Raw genomic sequence first — 21,174 nt, forward strand, 5'->3', positions numbered from 1 at the left:
TCAAAGATGCAAGGAAGATGTCAGAGGACTGCCTTGCGCACTATGGTGCCATACAACTAGGGAGGGAGCATATATCGTTGACACAACTGAGGTGTCATCAGCTTGTTCGGCTGCTTGCAGGGCCCGCCCTGGCCAAGCCTAATGCCTTCTGAAGTGTTCTCAGTTTTGTATATTCTTTTGTCGGCGCGTTTATATGCACTGGTGGCGACCTTTGATGCCCAGTGTATGTAATCCGCGGCCACGTTGCGCTTTATTATCACCGGCAGTGAACTTTGATTCCTAGTGGATGTACTATGTTGTAATTTCTTTATTGTATAGTCTAGGTTTATTTCTTGGTCGGTATGCTGTAATTTAGGATGGAAGGTTCAGTGGATCTCAGTGTTGTCGGTCTTCAGGCTGGCCCGTTACTCATATGGGACAAAACATGGGCCTATAATCATCTTGGGCCATTAGCAGGTCTAAACCTATAGTAGTTTCCCACCTTTAACAGGCCAAGTAAAGTTCTAGCCAGCTGGGCCAGAGAATACCATGGGCTTTTAACAGGCTTAAACCTAGATTGGGCCAGCGTTGGGCCAAAAAATTCACGGGCCAATACAGGCAGAAACTGTCTAAGGCCCATGTTTGGCCCAAATAGGACGAGTAGTTAACAGGACAAAATATATCTCGGACCAGTTTGGCCCAATAAAATTATGGGCTTTAAGCAGGCCGGTATCCACGCAGGCCATAGGCCCAAAAGTGTCACAAGCCATTATCAGATGGGCTGTAAGCAGGCCTTATTCAATGCGGGCTGTAATTAGGCCCAACTGTTCCACGGGCCATTAACAGGCTGGCATGTTGGGCTGAAATTTATCCATGAAGACTACGGGCCATTAAGAGGCCTAAAGTTACTTCAGACAAGAAATAGCCCAGTTTCTGCATGGGCTGTTAAAGGGCCTAAAGTTAAACCGGGCTGATAACGTCCCAGATGCACCACAGGCCGCTAACAGGCCGAAACTTTTATCGGGCCAAACTGGTTAACGTGCATTTAATAGGCCGAAATACAAACCTGTCTTAGAATGGGCCCAAAAGAACAGTGGCCTGTTAACGGGCCTGATCCGATATGGGCCCTAATTTGGCCCAAAACACGGCAGGCTATGAACGGGCCTGATCCGCTATGGGCCTCAATTTGGCCCAAAACATGGCCGGCTGTTAACGGGCCAGCCCACTAGTGTCTGAAAAAACATGGTGGGCCTTTAGCTGGGCCGGCCTTTTCACCGGAATGGGCCTCTATTGGGCCGTGCCATGTGTCGACGTATCATAGGCGCCTCCTGTCCAATGAGTGGATGACATCTGTCCCAATGGTGAGCAAACATGTGTTTCCTCCGGCCAATGAGAATTTTACACGTGGAAAATCCCTATTGGTCCGGGCTATTAACAGTTATCGGATCCAAAACTGGACCCGGTAGCTTAACGACGACCCATTACGGTCAACGCCACGTGTCGTTCACCCTTGACGAAAGCACTTCTATGACGCGGGATTTATCGTCATGGAAGTGGACACTTGTGTGATGATAATTTTGATATTGTCATGGAACACTTCTACGACAGCATAGGTATGACTATCTTGATTCTGTCATAAAATCGTCATGTATGTACATGCATGACAGAAAACGTGACCTACTATGACAAACACGTATCATCACGAAAGTGTATATTTTTGTAGTGATATAGGATCATTACATCAGTTTGTCTTCAAAGACCTCGTGTTTTGAAGACTTTTGTAAAAATCACCTATTCACCCCTGTCGGTGTCAAAACCGGCGGATCTCGGGTAGGGGGTCCCGAACTGTGCGTCAAGGCCGGATGGTAACAGGAGACAAGGGACACAATGTTTTTACCCAGGTTTGGGCCCTCTCGATGGAGGTAATACCCTACTCCTGCTTGATTAATATTGATGATATGGGTAGTACAAGAGTAGATCTACCACGAGATCAAGGAGGCTAAACCCTAGAAGCTAGCCTATGGTATGATTGTGTATGGAGTTGATTGTCCTATGGACTACAACCCTCCGGTTTATATAGACACCGGATAGGGTTAGGGTTACACAAAGTCGGTTACAAGGGTAGGAGATCTTGAATATCCGCATCGCCAAGCTTGCCTTCCACGCCAAGGAAAGTCCCATCCGGACACGGGACGAAGTCTTCAATCTTGTATCTTCGTAGTCCAGGAGTCCGGCGAAGGTATAGTCCGGCTACCCGAACACCCCCTAATCCAGGACTCCCTCAGTAGCCCCTGAACCAGGCTTCAATGACGAGTCCGGCGCGCAGATTGTCTTTGGCATTGCAAGGCGGGTTCCTCCTCCAAGTCCTTCACAGAAGATTGTAAACACCAAGAATAGTGTCCGGCTCTGCAAAACAAGTTTCCACATATTGCCATAGAGAGAATAATGTTGACACAAATCAAATCTGCTGACGCATTCCGTAGTGCATCATCACACTACGGCCAAGTCTTTTACTCGAATCGTTTTTACTTTTCCACCTCAGCACAGTTTGCAAGGCGGTTTCCTTGGCATGTCTTGTCAAAGCAGAGATCGTGTCCCCTTTTTTTACGGGATTCTCATCAATATGGAAGTGGGTAACCCAATCGTGCCCGTTAACATGTTTCCTCGATTATAGGCGAGCCCCAAACGGTTACAGGGAGGGCTCTTGGTATTCAACCTCTTATAAAGAGACCAAGGCCCCGCTCCTTCTTTCAATCTCAAGCGAGTTCGCCCGTCACCTCGAGTTCCAACACCCTAGGTTCCATATTTCAGGCGCTTCTGATCTTAGACAATGTCTGGTTTTGACCTTCAAGGCCGATGGACGCCCTCCTCCGTCACGGAGGAGGACGTGCTAAAGTTAAGAGAGGCTAAGTTCCTAACCGGCGAAATTCCGCACAGGTTGCCTGCTCAAGGGCAGGCCGTTCCCAGCCCCCAGCCCGGTGAGAGCGTAGTGTTCATGTCTCACTTCCTCCGGGGGTTAGGCTTCCCGATGGATCCCTTTGTCAGGGGGCTGCTGTTTTATTACGGGCTGGAATTCCATGACTTAGCTCCGGAGTCCATTCTCCATATCTCCTCATTTATCATTATGTGTGAAGCGTTCCTCCATGTTACCCCTCACTTCGGATTATGGCTCAAGACCTTTAAAGTGGAGCCGAAGATAATCGAGGGATGGCACGCAGAGTGCGCAGGTGCTGTCATAAGCAAGAAAGCCGATGCTCCATGGCCCGAGGGCTCTTTTCAAGAGGAGCTTGGCTTGTGGCAACGAGAGTGGTTTTATATCACCGCTCCCCGGGGCACCAAGTGGGTGGCGCCTCCTGCCTTTCGCTCGGGTCCCCCGCCACAACTAACATCGTGGGTCAACAGAGGGTTAGATTGGGGGTTACCCAAAGACGTGCCCCTGCTGCAGGGCCGCATTAAGGATCTCTTGGAAGGAGACCTCAGCCTGGTCAAGGTGACGCAGGTCATGCTGATTCGCTGAATACTGCCCGGCAAACGTCGCTCCCTTCGCCTGTGGGAGTTTAATCCAGAGGGACCTCGAGCTCTCCGGAATTTCATGGGCACAACGCCCGCAGAGATGTATAAACTGTTCTTCGGATCACAAGAGACGTGTCTGGATTTAACCGAGGACGCAGGCCTGAGCTGCAATCGCCCGGATACTCAAGTAAGTAACCTTGTGCCCGGACCTTCTATCCGTATAATTGTCATAATTTGCCCCTGAAAGAGCTGTCCTTTTAAGCAGGAATGGATAGCGAAGGCAAAGCTGATCAGGTGTCCGGCTCCCCTTCCCGAAACCAGGCCGGATCCTATGCTAGTCAGGATGCTGGAGATAATGCCTTTGGAGGGGAGTAAAGGGGAGGATAAGGAAACTATGTCCTCCTTGAAGGAGGCTAATCCGAAGGGAGGAACCGACAATCCCTCTCCTAAGGGGAAGAAGAGAGCCGCCTCCGACGACCCGGAGACCGTGGCCTCGAAGCGGGGGGAAAAATCCTCGTCAGAGGGTCCTACGCCGGGGAGTTCCTCGGCTGGACTACGCCCTCAAGGGGAGCAGCCCTCCAGCGAGCCGTAAGTAGAGGAAGATTTTCCTTTTGAGGGATGAGAGAAATCCTTAATTTATATTTGAGAAGATTAACCGAGTTTTTACCTTGTACTTTGGACCTCATCCCTTCTCAGCAGAGCTCATCTTCAGGGGACCTCCTTCCGGAGATGATGGAGAGCGGGACGCCTCCCCCTGCCGTGCCGCCTAGCAAGGCGGGCGATCCTGAGGTGTCGTCGCGGAGAGTTTCTCCGAATCCGGCAGGGGCAGAAGATGGTCATGTGGCCCCCCGGGGTTCTCCGTGTCTGGCCTTCGAAAGAGGTCATGGGACGAGTCCGGCACCGTCTGGTGCTCGGCCGGAGGAGCTAAAGATTCTGCTAGGGCGAGCTTCAATCTCGAAAGAGCATCGTGCATTGATGGGCACGGTGATTGAAAGGATTTCATCCGCACAAAGCGGATTGCATGAGGCCGTCAAAAGTTTACTGACGGGTTTTGAGGTACGTTGGATAATGTACACTTTTGTCAGTTGCGCATAAGTAAGATGCGCCCTGTGTAGATAGTAGCCCCTGAGACTCTGTGCGTCGTCAAGAAAGGACAGCACGCAGAGGATCATAATCCCAGGTCTAAGATGTCGCCTTTGAATGTAGGCGGCAGGGTGTCCGGAATCCAGCCGAACTGATGATTTGGCCGAACTAAAGCGGCAACTGGATGTGGCAGATGCTGACATCGTGCTTGTCAACAAGCGGCTTGATGAAGCTCAAGGTATGTAGTTCCTCGGACGACATTAGGTAAGAAGGGCTTTACGCCAGTATCTTACAATGCGTGTGCTTGACGCAGATGGTGCGGCCGCTGTGGAGAGTCTCAGGGCAGAACTTGCCCGAGCTAAGGAACAAGCCAGAAGAAGCGATGCGGCTGCCGAGAAAGCCCGTGAAGAGCTGAAAGCCGAACAGGCTTCTCACTGCCGAAGCAAGGAGTAGATGGCCGCGATGGCCGTGAAGTTAAAGGGCGCTGCTGACCGTTGCAAGCTTCCTGAAGAAGAAGACCTGGCGAGGCAGACGGGCTTAGAGAAGGCCGTTACTAACGCCAAAGACGCTCACTCTGCAATGAGAGGTGCGAAGGAGGAGCTGCGCCAAGCCGGACAGATTGCGGCTGGAAGGCCGTTTATGCTGCGGAGGAAGTTTTGTGATCTGAGGTTTGCTCCGTTGGACCAGATGTGGAGTGTGAAGGACACCTATCTGGATTTGGTAGCGAGTGCTGCTGATGCGACCAAACATTTTCGAGATCAAGAAGATCACGAAGTGGAAAAGCTTTTCTGGTCGCAGTTTCACAATCCAGAGCGTCCACTTTCAGTGGACGATCGTTTGGCTCAATGGGCCGAACTGAATAGGTTGTCCGGACTCGCCATGAAGTACGTCATGGGTCATCTTTGGCCGGGGAGATCGGAGCCGAAGAGTTACTTCAGCTTGGTGCAGCAATTCCTTGATGCAGTGCCACGAATCGATGCAATGAAGAGGTCAGCCTGCATAGAGGGCGCACGGATGGCTCTTGCCCGTGTCAAAACATACTGGGCAGAAATGGAGACCACCGTTGTCGCGTCCCGAGATTCGGACAAAAGCCGAGTACCTTCCGAGCACTATTTTTAGGACGTCCTTGAGGGCGCTCGTATAATAGAGACGCAGTTCTCGAAGGATGCTATTTTATGATAGCATATGTAATTATAAAGCAATATTGTAGTGGCCTTTTATACTTGTGCCTTCAAGTATTTGAAACACCTCCTGTGCGGCCGTTATATATAATCTGAAAGATGGCTGTCGTTGGCTTCAGCCCCCACGCACATAGTGCGGGGGTGCTCGCAGAAGACGCATTTTCACACTTAACCCAACGTCTTGGTCCTACCAAGGAGGTGATAGCGCAGCGGGCTAGGCAACCGGACTATAATGCTTTAACACTTTCACTTAGCCATAGGAGCTTGACAGTGGGACTCTTTAGGTAGCCCTTTGGTGGCGCCTGCACTCGCCCGAGTTCGGGGCGCGTATATGCCTTGCCGGGAAGCGGCCCTTCGTTAAAGCGGAGGAATCCGATAGATTCCCATAGGTCGTCGAGTGGCTGACCAGTCTCACACTGCATCATGACAGTCAGTTTTCGGTTTCTCTACTGAGGTGCTCGCCCGGCCGAACCGGGGCACAATCGCAGTAGTTCTCCTGGTGCTACCTTAGCCGATAGAGCGGAACATAAGGTAGCTGAACTCAAGAGCCGGGCAACCCAACATTTGACCAAAGACATGATTCGGAGCTGATGCATATAGTGCCAAAACTCGCGACGCCGAACACTCCCTAGGGTGTTCGGTCTTTATGAGTGCGGGCAAAAAAACACTCTGTAGTAAAAAAGCCCCTAGTGTCCAGGTACGCGCAAGAATTCTGACGTGGCCACATGCCAAGACACCAGCCTCCTCCGTGGTTATGTTAAAGAAAACCAGGGGAGATGTAACAACGAGAGACAGTAAAAAAGGTTTACGCAGGGTCTTAATCTAAAAAGAATCCTTAAGATGGGTCCCTACTGCACGTCTGCGCCTGTGTCTCCGTTGTGCCATATCCTGGACGGGCGCCGCATGACGTTCATCTGTAAAAAAGAGGAACTTATTTAAAAATGGGTCGTGTCGGACAAAGGATTGAAATAAACAATGTATAAAGTAAAATATATAAAATTGAGCTTTATTGTCTCTGCATGTAGCCCCTGGTGCGGGGGTATATGGCCAATAGGCCTGCATCAATGGTGATTTTTGCGCCGAACTCGTCTATCCATGTTCGTGGTCTTTAGTGACCTATTTCAAAGTTTTTTTTGGCCATTGAGACCATTTTACTGTGAGGCTGTGAAAGCAGCCGCACAGTCCTCCGCTTGGGGGAGGCGCATTTCAGTGCTTCCCCTTCAAAGAGATGATGCCCCGTGGACCGGGCATCTTAAGCGTGAGAGATGCATAATGCGGTAATGCGTTAAAGCGGGCGAAAGCTTCGCGTCCTAGTAGTGCTTGATAGCGACTTGAGAACGGGACGACATGGAAGGTCAGCTTTTTGCGGCGGAAGTTATCGGTAGAACCGAATATAACTTCGAGTCGGAGAAAACCCATGCAATGGGTGTCCGGACCAGGTGTTACCCCTTGAAAGGAGGTTTTGCTATGGCGGATTCTCGCTGGGTCTATCCCCATGTGACAGATTGTGTCCTGATACATCAGGTTTAGTCCGCTGCCGCCGTCCATAAGGACATTTGAAAATTGGATTCCGCCGATTATTGGATCGAGTATCAAGGCAGTCCAGCCTGCGTTCCTGATGCTTTTCGAATAATCCAGCTAATCGAAGATGATTGGTTTTGACAACCAGTGGCAGGATCCCTTGGGTATATGTCAGGTGGTGCATGCCTTTATGGGCGCGGCGAGTTTTGTTATGTGAAGTAAGTTCACTGCTTTTACTTCTTGTGGGAAGTTCTTTTGTTTCCTGGTGCTCTACTTTTGGGGTTCGTCCTCGTCTTCGCTTGGTGTGTCGAGCCCCTTGTGTTCGGCATTGAGTCTGCCGGACAGTTTGAAAACCCAACAATCTCTGTGGGTATGGTTAGCAGGCTTCCCGGGAGTACTGTGTATCTAACATATCCTGTCCAGGATTTTATTTAAGTTGGATGGATCATCCCTGTTATCCTGGAGGGGTGGTTTTGTCTGATTTGGTCGTGAGCCTTTGAATCCGACATTAACTGCTGTGCTCTTCGGACTTTTTTCCTTAATTCGGCGACGGTCCTTGTTGCGTCGTGGTTTTCCATTTCCATCCCTAGTTTCGGATGTACTTGGGTCGCTGGGGCTGCACCTTGCCAACCAGCTGTCCTCTCCTGCACAAAAGCGGGTCATGAGGCTTGTTAGTGCGGCCATTGTTCTTGGCTTTTCTTGGCCGAGGTGTCTGGCGAGCCATTCGTCTCGGATGTTATGCCTGAAAGCTGCTAAAGCTTCGGCGTCCGGACAGTTGACTATCTGATTCTTTTTAGTGAGGAATCTATTCCAGAACTGCCGAGCTGATTCTCTGGGCTGTTGAGTTATGTGACTAAGATCGTCTGCATCCGGGGGGCGGACATAGCTCCCTTGAAAATTTTCTCGGAAAGCATCCTCGAGCTCTTCCCAGCTTCCAATTGTGTTTTCAGGAAGGATTTTAAGCCAGTGCCGGGCTGGCCCTTTAAGCTTAAGGGGTAAATATTTGATGGTGTCGAGATCGTCTCCTCTGGCCATATGTATGTGGAGGATATAGTCCTCGATCCAGACTCCAGGGTCTGTTGTTCCATCGTATGCCTCTATGTTGACGGGTTTGAATCTCTCTGGGAATTCATAGTCCAGAACCTCATCGGTGAAACATAGGGGGTGTGCGGCGCCCCTGTATCTGGGGGTGCCGGATTCTGATGATGGCTTTATTGCATTGCTTACGAGAGCTTGCTTTCTTGGCCCATAAATGGACCTCACTGGGCCGTGATGCGAATCCTTAGGTGGATCGCATGCCGTTTTAAGTGCGGCGCCGCTTGCCACTTTATGGGGTCGTCTATCCGACCGTGTGGCTTTCTTATTTTTTGAATGTGAGGGCTCTAGAGCCTCTTCGTCGAATTCGGGCAGCAGCCTTCTTTTCGGATAGCTTTTAGTGCGGCGACCGTCGCCATATTTATCTATGGTATTGATTACTTTGCTCCATCTAATCCGGAGTGCGTCTTCCGCTGTTTTTAGCTTCCAGTTCTGCTTTTTCAGGCTTCGTGCTGTTGCAATGAGCCTCTTGTGGAGATTCTTCTTCTTTGTGGGTCTATCCGGCGTAAGGTCGTCCGGAATGCCGTTTTCGCCGGGGAGGGATGTTCGGTTTCTTTATCTGTGTTGCCGTGTTCGGACGGTTGCTCTAAGGCCTGCTCGTCGTCTACCGGCTCATCCTGCTCTATGGCTGGGTCTTTATTGAGGCGGGGCTTGGGTCGGCATTTACGCTGACGCTTTGATTGCTTTTCGGGGGGTCGATCTCCCGTTCCATCCCCTTTTTCCTCGTTGTCGCTTCCTCTAGGGGTATCCACCATGTACACATCGTGAGATGAGGTGGCTATCCAATGCCCTATGGGCGTTGGTTCGTCGTTATCTCCTGCGTCGTCATCCATGCTGTCGATGTCTGTGGAGTCGAAGTTGAGCATGTCGTTTAAACTGTTGACAGTGGCTACAAAGTGGGTGGTGGGTGGGCTTTGAATTTTTTCATCGTCCGTATCCCATCCTCGCTGACTGTAATCCGGCCAGGGCTCTCCTGATAAAGAGAGAGACTTGAGATAATTCAGGATATCGCCAAAAGGCGAGTGTTGAAAGATGTCCGCGGCGGTGAACTCCATTATCGGCGCCCAATTGGACTCGATCGGTAGGGGCGCGGGGGGTTCGGAGTCCAGAGAGGAGTCCGGATCCTCGGAGTCATGAGTCACACGGAGTGCGGGGCTGGCGTTCGGCTCGATCGCCCTTGAGATCGCAGCCCCCGAGGTGACGTCCAACCGCTCATCCTCGACTGGCGCAGTGGGCTCCGAATTAAGGGTCGGATCCAGTGCGGCCTCCAAGGCGCCATTCGGCTACAGAGCTAGATCATGCCCATCGAAACAGTGCGGCGCGCTTGGCTGTGGCTCGAATCCGTCGAAGATCAAATCTCCACGGATGTCCGCCGTGTAGTTTAGGCTTCCGAACCTGACCTGATGGCATGGGGCGTAGCTTTCGATCTGCTCCAGGTGGCCAAACGAATTGGCCCGCAGGGCGAAGCCGCCGAAGACGAAGATTTGTCCGGGGAGAAAAGTCTCACCCTGGTCCTCATCGTTACTGCTGATCAAAGGAGCCATCGAGCCTAAAGGCGATGACACAGAGGAACTCTCAATGAAAGCACCAATGTCGGTGTCAAAACCGGCGGATCTCGGGTAGGGGGTCCCGAACTATGCGTCAAGGCCGGATGGTAACAGGAGACAAGGGACATGATGTTTTTACCCAGGTTCGGGCCCTCTCGATGGAGGTAATACCCTACTCCTGCTTGATTAATATTGATGATATGGGTAGTACAAGAGTAGATCTACCACGAGATCAAGGAGGCTAAACCCTAGAAGCTAGCCTATGGTATGATTGTGTATGGAGTTGATTGTCCTACGGACTACAACCCTCCGGTTTATATAGACACCGGATAGGGTTAGGGTTACACAGAGTCGGTTACAAGGGTAGGAGATCTTGAATATCCGCATCGCCAAGCTTGCCTTCCACGCCAAGGAAAGTCCCATCCGGACACGGGACGAAGTCTTCAATCTTGTATCTTCATAGTCCAGGAGTCCGGTGAAGGTATAGTCCGGCTACCCGAACACCCCCTAATCCAGGACTCCCTCAACCCCCCTCTAATCGATAACTAGCACTTTCAAGTTAACCTACTCCTTTTAGTCTGCATGAAGGTACAAATCTTTTAACTGAATTTTAACAGTTTGGCAATGTTTTCACTGAATTTTGGCCTTAAGTACAGTTACAAAATCTGACCGTTTGAGTACAATTTGGACTACTGTTTTCTGGAGTGAACTGAACTGCCTTTGGAAGCAAAAGGCATCAGAAACACAGAGAAACAAAGCCATTTTACAAAAGTTGCTTTCATAAGTTGCAAACGGTACTCCAAACTGGCAGTAACAAACTGAATTTTGTACTCCAAACTTTCATAATTTGTGGAGTACTCCAAACAGGAGTAATTCCAGCAGTACCAAATAGTTCTCCAAATTTGCATATGTTTAGTGACTGCATATGTTCAGTGACTTAAAAATTTGACAATTAGCAAAGTACAGTGATTGCGTATGTTCAAAATTGGATGATCTGCTCTAGTTCCATAATGCTAGCAATAATTGATCTAGACAAACATTCAATTTCATAGATGACTATCAGTTTCACTGTGACTATTAATTTCACTATAATTGATCTTCTTCTGTACGTACCCAGACATCAGCAGAGGTGGCGGCTCTGGAGGAAGCCAAGGTCGGCGCTTAGGCAAACAGTAGCAGAGGCGGAGGCTCAATGCTGCATTGCTTGTACTGTCAAAAAGGTTTAGGCTCAATGCGAGATTGCTGAAAATTGATAGTAAATTTTAACAGTTTGGAGTACAGATTAACTGAAACCGGACAATTTTAATTGAATTTTACCTTCTTCCTTCCTTAGGAACCGAGCTCTGGCGACAACACAAGGAGCAGGCCTGAGGAGCACAAGGGAGCTCCTACTAGAGCTCTGCTGCTGCTGATCAACACGATCACGCCAAGCGAGCTGCGGATCAATATCACTCTGTATAAGCTACAGGACCAGAGCAGAGTAGCAGAGGCAGAGGCGGAGGCCTCGGGGGTCGGGGGCGGGGATCGGAGGGCGTCGGCGTCGCCCACCAGCAGCAGCAGTGGTGGCACAGGCGTCGCTAGCCAGCACCACCTCAACCAGCCGGTGGGCCAAAGTGGACCAGCGCGGCGGCAGTGAGCAGCGGAATCATGGGCGGAGTGGACCAGTGCGGCGGTGGTGGGTGGTGGAGGAACAACTCGTTGGTGAGCGACAGAGAACCACTCGTCGGTGGGCAGCGGAGGTCCTCCTCATGGGCGGCCGGTGGAGTCCTCCTCGTGGGCGGCCGGCGTAGATCCTCCTCATGGGCAGCGGAGTTCATGTTCGTGGGCGGGCTCGTCAGTGGCTCAGGAACTGCTCGTCGGTGGCTACCTTCTCCTGGAGACGGCTGGCCATGGCGACGCGGGCGACGGGAGGAGGAGGAAGGAGATGGGGGCTTAATTTCTAAAGCTTTGAAAGTGGAAGGACTAAAATGCAGAAAAACAAATGTACTACCCCTGTGACAAGAATTACGGGATGGAGGGAGTATTATCTAAAAAACATGTTAAAATTGTTAAAAAAATGTTTGTAAAAAGCTATTCATGCGTTTCAAGAAATGTATGTGAGATTAAAGGAAAGATAATCATGTATATTGAAAATACGAACCATGTATTGTCGGATCACGGGTTCCGGCAAAAACCCTTAAGGTTCGAACTTTGGGGTGCGCGCGAAGATCTCTCTCCCCCTAGCTCACGCTCTCACCGCAATCTCAAAGCTCGGCCCGCCGAACCCGAAGAACAAGGGACACAAGAGTGTATACTGGTTCGGGCCACCGATGTGGTGTAATACCCTACTCTAGTATGGTGTGGTGGATTGCCTTGTAGGCTGGGGATGAACAAGTACAAGGGAAGAACAGCCTCCTGAGGAGAGGTGTTCTTAAGCTCGGTGAGCTTGCGTGTGTGAGGATGGAATGGATCCGATCCCAGATGAGTTGCCTCCTACGGTGGTGGCTAGTCCTATTTATAGAGGCCCGGGTCCTCTTCCCAAATATCAGGCAGGAAGGGATCCCACAATGGCCAATTTGAAGGGGGACAACTAGTACAAGCTATCCTGACAAAAGATGGTCTTCGCCTGCCAAAGGCTCTGGTGGTGACGCCGCCGTGGGCTCTGTGATGACCTCCGTCCTGCCGTCCTGCTGGTCTTGGTCTCGTTGCATCGATATGGAAACCTTTGCCTAATGCCTCGGGACCCCTCGCCTGCGCCTGCTCCTTTAGCACCAAAGAGGAAACGAGTACTATGCGCCCGCTAGCACCCGCCTGGCCTTGGTCGTCATGGCTCACGTCACGGGAATCTCACGAGGTGCCCCTTGCCTTGATCTCTCCGCTGCTCGCGAGCCAGCCTAGTGAGGCCACCCCTGAGGAGGTCTTGCGTCATCCGCCTCGCGAGGCTTGGCCCCTCGCGAGGGTCTTGAGTGTTTGCTGGTGAAGATGGGCCGTACAGGGCCGCTGATGGAGCCACGCCGCAGGCCGCAGGCAGGCAAGTCTGGGGACCCCCATTCCCAGAACACCGACATGTATAAGAATATGTATACATAAAATACTAACCATGTTTAAAACGCGCCCTGTTAAGAAAGTAGCATTAGGATGTTGACAATCCACTGATGCATCAGTTATCCGCATAAATGATTTCTGCCTCATCATCAACCCACTTGATCAAAAACTGGTGCATAGTAGACAACACGCATTGGTTGCATGAACCCAATCACGGCCTAGTATGACGTTGTAGTTACCTTGCACCTCGGCGACAAAAAAAGCAGTAGCCAAAGTTTTGCTCCTGACTGTAAGCTGATGGGGAATGTTGCATGAAAATCAAATTCCTACTAACACCCAAGATCTATCTAGAAGAAGCATAGCAATGAGAGGGGAGAGTGTGTCTACTACCATCGTAGACCGTTAAGCGAAAGCTTATATAACGCGATTGATGTAGTCGTACTCTTCGTGAACCAATCACGATCCAAACTGATCTAGCACCAAACGAACGACACCTCCCAGTTTAGCACACGTGCGGCTCGATGATATCTCCTCCTCCTTGATCCAGCAAGAGAAGGGAAGAAGTAGATGGGATCTCAACCAACACAATGACGTGGTGGAGATGGTGGTGGTGGAGCAATGGCAGCACTTCGCTAAGTGAAAACCGTGGACTAGAACTATGCTGGGAGGGAGAGACGGGGCAGTAGCCAATGCCAATGTGTTGGGGTGCCTTGCTGCGCCCCCTCCCCTATACTTATAGGTGTGGGAGGGCTGGGAGTCTAGCCCTACTCCTAGTAGGACTGGCGCCAAGGGGGAGGAGTCCTACTCCTAGTAGGAGTTGGACTCCTAGTCCCTTTCCACATGTCTTAGCCACATGGGACTCTTAGGGGTTGGTGCGCCTGGCCCATGAAGGCCAAGGAGCCCCTTTCAGCCCATGCTGGCATGTGGGACTTGGTGGACCCACTTGTGGACTTCCGGACCCCTCCGGAACCTTCTCAAAGCTTCCCGGTAAAACACCGAAAACTACACCTTTTTCCAGAATCCCGAAAATGACTTTCCATATATATATCTTTACCTCTCGACATTTCCAAGACTCCTCGTGACGTCAGGGATCTCATCCGGGACTCCGTATAACTTTCAGTTACCAATCATCAAATATCCCAACACTACTGTAGCGTCAACGAACGTTAAGCGTGCGACCCTGCGGGTTCGGGAATCATGTAGTCATGACCGAGACACCTCTCTGGCCAATAACCAGTAGCGAGACCTGGATGCCCATATTGGTTCCTACATATTCCTCGAAGATCTTCATCGGTTGAACCACGGTGTCGAGGATTCGGGTAATCCCGTATGCAATTCCCTTTGTCCGGTGATATGTTACTTGCCCAAGATTCGATCGTTGGTATCTCCATACCTAGTTCAATCTCGTTACCGACAAGTATCTTTACTCGTTCTGTAATACAAGATCTCGTGACTAACTCAAGGCAAGGTTGGTAGCCAAGGGCTACGTCCAGCGGCAAGGGATTGACTTTGAGGATGTGTTCGCGCCCGTGGCGCGGATGGACTTGGTGCGTGTGTTGATCACCCTCGTCGCTCACCATGACTGGCAAATACACCACATGGACATCAAGTCAGCATTCTGGAATGGTGACCTGCTCGAGGAGCTGTATGTGCAGCAGCCGCTGGGATACGTGAAGACAAGGTGTTGCGCCTCCGCAAGGCCATGTACGGTCTGCGCTAAGCTCCAAGGGCGTGGAACACGAAGCTGGATGACAGTCTGAGCACACTCGGCTTCGAGCGTTGTCCGTCGGAGCACGCGGTGTACTGACGAGGCACAGGAAACTCACTGCTACTCGTTGGGGTGTATGTGGATGATCTCTTCATCACCGGCGTGAACACGAGGAGATCGCAAGCTTCAAGCAGCAAATGACCAAGCTGTTCTGCATGAGTGACTTGGGCAAATTCAGCTTCTACCTTGGCATCGAAATCCACCGGGAGCGTGATCGGATCATGCTCTGCCAGACGGCATATGCCAAGCGTCTGTTGGACCGAGCTGGGCTGTCAGACTGCAACCTAGTCAGCACACCAATACAGGCAAGATTGAAGCTGAGCAAGGACGGTGTCGGGGATGCCGTGGATGTCATGTACTACCAAAGCATCATCGGAGGTTTGCGGTATCTGACCCACACAAGGCCAGACGTAAGCTTCGCTGTAGGCTCTAAGGAGGTTCATGGAGACCCCTGCTGCAAATCACTATGCGGCGGTGAAGAACCTGCTTTGTTACATAGCAGGGACGCTGGAGCACGGATGTGCGTTCAAGCGCGGGAAGGGCGAGCTGAAGCTAACAGGGTACAGTGATTCAGATCATGTCAGGGACATCGTCGATCGGAAGAGCACGAAGAGCACCATCTTCTTCCTCGATGAGAACCCTATAAGCTGGTAGTCGCAAAAGGAACGAGTGGTGGCCATCTCTTCATGCGAGGCCGAGTACATTGCAACCACCATAGCTGTGTGTCAAGGGATTTGGCTGGCATGGCTGCTCGACGAGATGCTGAACAAGGAGACAGTTCCGTCGAAGCTGTTCGTCGACAACAAATCAGCGATCTCTCTGTCGAAGAATCCCGTCTTCCATGACCGGAGCAAGCACATTGAAATCAGGTTCCACTTCATCCGGGAGTGCATGGAGGGAGGAAAGATCGACATCGACTACATTCGAACCAGTGATCAGCTCGCTGATGTTCTGAAAAAGGGACTTGGACGTCTGGCGTTTCAAGAGCTGAGGAGGAGGATCGGCATGACTGGAGTTCTTAGGAAATAAATCAGCAACGACAAGATTAGGGGGTGATTTGTTGACAACTTAATCTAGTCATTGGTAGCAGTAGTTAATTTCCATTTTTCAGTTAAATTCAGTTAGGCATGTGTCGCGGCTGTGCGTGCCGTGCGTGTAGGGCTAGGACCCGGTCTTGGTGCTCGTGGTATGGCACGGGTGTGAGCCAGATCATGGCGCCGAGGTAGGATCTCTACTGGCCACCGTTTCTTCCTTGTACTAGAAAAAATAGCGAATGAGAAAGTCAGAAAAATCGCAAGATTTTACGCGACGCCAAACACCAGTGTTCATCTCTATCAGAGCGAGTGTCAGAGAGCGAATTCTGATAGCTGCTGCCTGCAACCCAGCTCAGGATGTACTTCACTGCCATTGTAGCGCATCCGGCAGTTTTTTGGCAATTCTAGAGCTTTGGTTTCTCCTTCACGGAGTGCAGCTACAAGCGGGCATGGAGGATACTATTTTGTGGAAACACACAGCCTGTGGGAGGTGTTGGGGAACGTAGTAATTTCAAAAAAATTCCTACGCACACGCAAGATCATGGTGATGCATAGCAACGCGAGGGGAGAGTGTTGTCTACGTACCCTCGTAGACCGAAGCGGAAGCGTTATATCAACGCAGTTGATGTAGTCAAACGTCTTCACGATCCGACCGATCCAAGCACCAAAAGCACGGCACCTCCGAGTTCTGCACACATATGGCTCGGTGACGTCCTCGCCTTCTCGATCCAGCAAGAGGGGCGAAGTAGTAGATGAGTTCCGGCAGCACGATGGTGTGGTGACGGTGTTGGTGAAGAACAATCTTCGCAGGGCTTCGCCTAAGCACTACGAAAACTATGACGGAGGATAAACTAGAGGAGACGGGGTTGCCGACACACGGCTTGGTGTTTCTTGATGTGTCTTGGGTGCTAGCCCTACCCCTCTATTTATATGTTGAGCCTTGGGGTCGAAACTTGGAGTAAAAGCCTCCACAAAGTTAGTTTCACCCGAAAGGCAAGAGTCCTTCTCAGACTCCAGGGCCAGACGCCAGGGTTCCCGGCGTCCGGACCCAGACGCCAGGGACCCTGGCGTCTAGCCCCTGGACTCCGCAAAACTTCCTTTTGCGCTTTCCAAAAACCTCGTGGGCTTTCCCCTTTGGCCCAGATAAAGTGTTCTCGTGCCCAAACATTTCGGGAAACATCCGGAACCCCTTCCGGTGAATTCCAGAACCCTTCCGGAGATCAAGCACTACTATCCACATATCAATCTTTACTTTCGGACCATTCCGGAGTTCCTCATCATATCTGTGATCTCATCCAAAACTCCGAACAACATTTGGTCACCAACATACATAACTCATAGTACTATATCGTCAACGAACGTTAAGCGTGCGGACCCTACGGGTTTGAGAACTATGTAGACATGACCGAGGCACCTCTTTTGTCAATAACCAATAGCGGGACCTGGATGCCCATATTGGCTACTACATATTCTACGAAGATCTTTATCAGTCAGACCGCATAACAACATACATTGTTCCCTTTGTCATCGGTATGTTACTTGCCCGAGATTCGATCGTCGCTATCTCAATACCTAGTTCAATCTCGTTACCGGCAAGTCTCTTTTCTCGTTCCGTAATACATCATCCCGCAACTAACTCATTAGTTGCAATGCTTGCAAGGCTTAGGTGATGTGCGTTACCGAGAGGGCCCAGAGATACCTCTCCGACAATCGGAGTGACAAATCCTAATCTCGAAATACGCCAATCTAACAAAGTGTTCCTCCGGTAAACGGGAGTTGCATAATCTCATAGTCATAGGAACATGTATAAGTCATGAAGAAAGCAATAGCAACATACTAAACGATCGGGTGCTAAGCTAACGGAATGGGTCATGTCAATCACATCATTCTCCTAATGATGTGATCCCATTAATCAAATGACAACTCATGTCTATGGCTAGGAAACTTAACCATCTTTGATCAATGAGCTAGTCAAGTAAAGGCATACTAGTGACACTCTGTTTGTCTATGTATTCACACATGTATTATGTTTCCGGTTAATACAATTCTAGCATGAATAATAAACATTTATCATGATATAAGGAAATAAATATTAACTTTATTATTGCCTCTAGGGCATATTTCCTTCAGGAGGTACTCTGCGTCTTTGGCTTATAACGTGCACTACTTGACCATCACCCGTTCTGCCATGTACAAGGTTGTCTGGAGATTCTGCGCCCCCTCCCCCCCCCCCCCCCCCCCCCCCCCGCCCCCGAAAGTCAATTTTCTTGCATGGCTTGCCATCCAAGACAGGTTATGGACATCCGTTTGCTTGGCCAAGCGAGGGTGGCCAAACAGTGGTCCGTGCACCCTCTGTAGGCGTGAACAAGGACGGTCGAGCACATTTTCTTCCAATGTAGATACACTTTGAGAGTTTGGGAGATGGTTAGAGTTTGCCTTCAACTCATTGATTTGGATACTTCTGGTTGGGCGACTTACACGAGCATCCATGATTGATGGTGTGAATCGGCTTCCGACCATAGTGCACACAAGAAAGTGATGCCTTCTATCTTTATGCTCATTTCGAAAGCAATTTGGGATGAGAGGAACGCACGGGTTTTTAGAGGCCGCTCCGCTCCATCGTTTAGCACTCTCCAACCAATCAAGCACGAGGCGAAGCTATGGATCCTACCAGGGGCGAAACATTTGGGTCTTCTGATGCCGGGAGAGTAACGGCTTGTATTTTTCTTTTCGGCCTTTGGCCGATGCCCGGATACCTTGTTAAACCTCCTTCTTATTTAATGAATGGGGCGCATAGTAATGACGACCATGCTTAGCTATTTGAATTTTTCTTGCAAACAACAATTTGCAGTTTGCTTAGGTCACGGACATCTCCTGGACCATCTCATATATTGTCTATGTACGAAACCTGCTTCTCCTCTTTTTTTACTAGGAACGTTTCCCTTTTCTGATCAAGAAATTGTTTGGCTTTCAACTCCACGGTACTGTAATAAACTGATGCTGAGGATGCTTCATTTTACATGTAGACATATTTCAGCTGTATTGGGCTTGTATGCTTGCATGCACCAGTTTGATGCGCACTGCATGGATTTGAATAATCCCCATCGGGAAGGGATTAAGTGAATTAACCAAAATGATAGGAATTAGAAGGGATCACGATTGACTAGAGGATTGCCCGGTGGCATATGACTTGTATAAATTGGGCCGATGGCTTAGGCCAACTCCAACGCACGACCCCAAATGGCTCGTCCGTGTCCGTTTGGGGGTAAATGGACAAAGCAGGACCTCCAACACGCGACCGTAAACGGACCGTCGTTCGTTTTCTGTCCGCTTCCGACCCACTCCTGGCCCAAGATTGAGACGAGTTTGCGGCAGAACGGACAGCACGCGCATGGGCGTGACGCGTGCCCTTGTCCTCTTGGCCCACCCGTCGGTGGCACAGGCGGCCACTTTCCCTCCCTTTCCTCCAAAACGCTCCCGGGCCTCGCCCTCCACTCTCCCGCGTCCTCGGCCTTCCCCCTCCCTCCATCCACCATGGCCGATGAGGCGAATCCCGGCAACCCACCACCGGCCGCCCACCCCGTGGCGAAGAAAACGAAGCCTGTGAAGAAGCTTCGGTCAGAGCTCACGTCGGCGGAGGCCGCCAAGCTCGACGCCGAATCGGCCAAGAGGAGGAACCGGCGAACTGTCATGACAAAGAAGAAGGCCGTCGTCGAGTACGCCACCAAGTGTTCCCTGCGGCGTGCGTTGCAGCACCAGGCCGACCTTGACGACAAGGAGTCCACCGTCTCCAAGGCGCGCACCCTCCTCATGTTGGGCATTGTTGGGTGCTCATCAAAGATTTCCCCAAGTTCAAGGACCAATACAATGCTCTTAAGAAGAATATAGGAGAGAAGGCGGCCATGGCTGATGAGGGAGACGTGCTCAAGAGGCCGAGGGGCAAGACAAGCTCAAAGGCCGACGAGAAGCGTGATGTGTCTTCTATAGCCTTGCAAGGAAATTCGGAGAACATGATGAGCCAAAAGGAAGTGCGGGAGGAGAGCAGGTGCAAAGGGAAGGAGGAGCAAATGAAGATATACCTAGATCTTCAAATGAAGAATCTTGACATGGAGGAGGCCGTGAAGAAGAGGAAGCTCGACATAGAGGAGGCCTCTCAACTCAAGAAGCTAGAGATCGAGGCCACCAATGCCGGAATCTTCCTCGTCCTCCTGTCAACAAGTAAACATACCAACAAGATCAATATAAGCTTTAATCATTTCTACTTTCAGAGGTCAACAAACAAAATACTTGACCCCTCAAAATGTCCCCAATTAAAACCGTGTAAATTTTAAATATAAACACTCATCTAATAATTACAAAATGTGTACCATTTTTCAGTCTATCATAGCTCAGCTTCTGGGTGTTAGAACAAACACAAAATGAATAACCAAGCCAACACGACTAAGCAACAGTAGAAACACTTCACAGTAACCAAAATAATAAATCTAGCAAGATATCTTGTTTTAATCTCATCTGCAGAAAACACTTCGTACATGGTAGTGCTTTAGGTGAACATTCATAGTCATGACTGATCACATATGCTAGTATCAGAAAATTAGTAGTGCTTTTGCTTTCTGGATATAGTGGTTGATTATTTGCATCCAGCGCAATTAAAAAAGGCATCCCTGAAAAGAAAATACTATAGCTGGCAGCTTAGCCTCCTAGCAAAGTGCAACTGCTGTCCTGCTTGAGATATATTTACTTGACCCTACAGAGGCAGGAGTCCAATCGAGTAAGTTAAGGGCATTGAGTTTGGAATCAGACTACGGCTAACCAGGAGGAACCATATAGTCCTCTAGGAAATGTGACCCTCTCATCAAGAATAACAATTACATGTACCTACATTTTCTTCTCTATATAAATCTACACCAACTACCAAGACACTAGCATGGGCATGGCTCACAGGGCAGCCACCAACAAATAACGCCAAAAATCTTCAGTGAAGACCGAGGCAAAAGTTTCAGGAGTTCGGGTTATTCTAAAACTTGCATTAACACAATGCTCTCCGGGAAATCAAATCCTTTATGCATAAAAAACTGAAATGCCATCAGCGAAATATGTATGCACCATTACACACTAAGTGTCCAGACGACCGCTGTGAGTTGGATAAGGTCTCTCATCATATGGCACAAAATAAAAACAGTACTTGAATTCCCAGCAACCCAAAACAATGGGAAAACACCACAAAAGTTAAACGATAACCCAAGTTCATGATTGGCTGTTTGGAAAATGCAAGACAGCACAATTTATCCAGGAGAACTACTTAATTATTAATGCATCATTTCAAATGTGTACCCCACCTCAGTGATTTAAAATAGGTATGTACTCCCTCCGTCCGGAAATACTTGTTATCAAAATGGATAAAAAGGGGTGTATCTAGAACTAAAATA

At 49.9% G+C, this 21,174-nt stretch overlaps 1 non-coding gene across 1 annotated transcript; it reads right to left on the reverse strand.

The window, feature by feature from the left end:
- Window positions 1–20,826: 20,826 nt before the first annotated feature.
- On the reverse strand, window positions 20,827–20,913 carry LOC125555139. Its single transcript, XR_007304566.1, has one exon. It is a non-coding gene; the product is annotated as a small nucleolar RNA Z161/Z228 (small nucleolar RNA).
- Window positions 20,914–21,174: the final 261 nt, after the last annotated feature.

The sequence above is a fragment of the Triticum urartu genome, chromosome 4 (genome assembly GCF_003073215.2).
Source record: "Triticum urartu cultivar G1812 chromosome 4, Tu2.1, whole genome shotgun sequence".
NCBI lineage: Eukaryota > Viridiplantae > Streptophyta > Magnoliopsida > Poales > Poaceae > Triticum > Triticum urartu.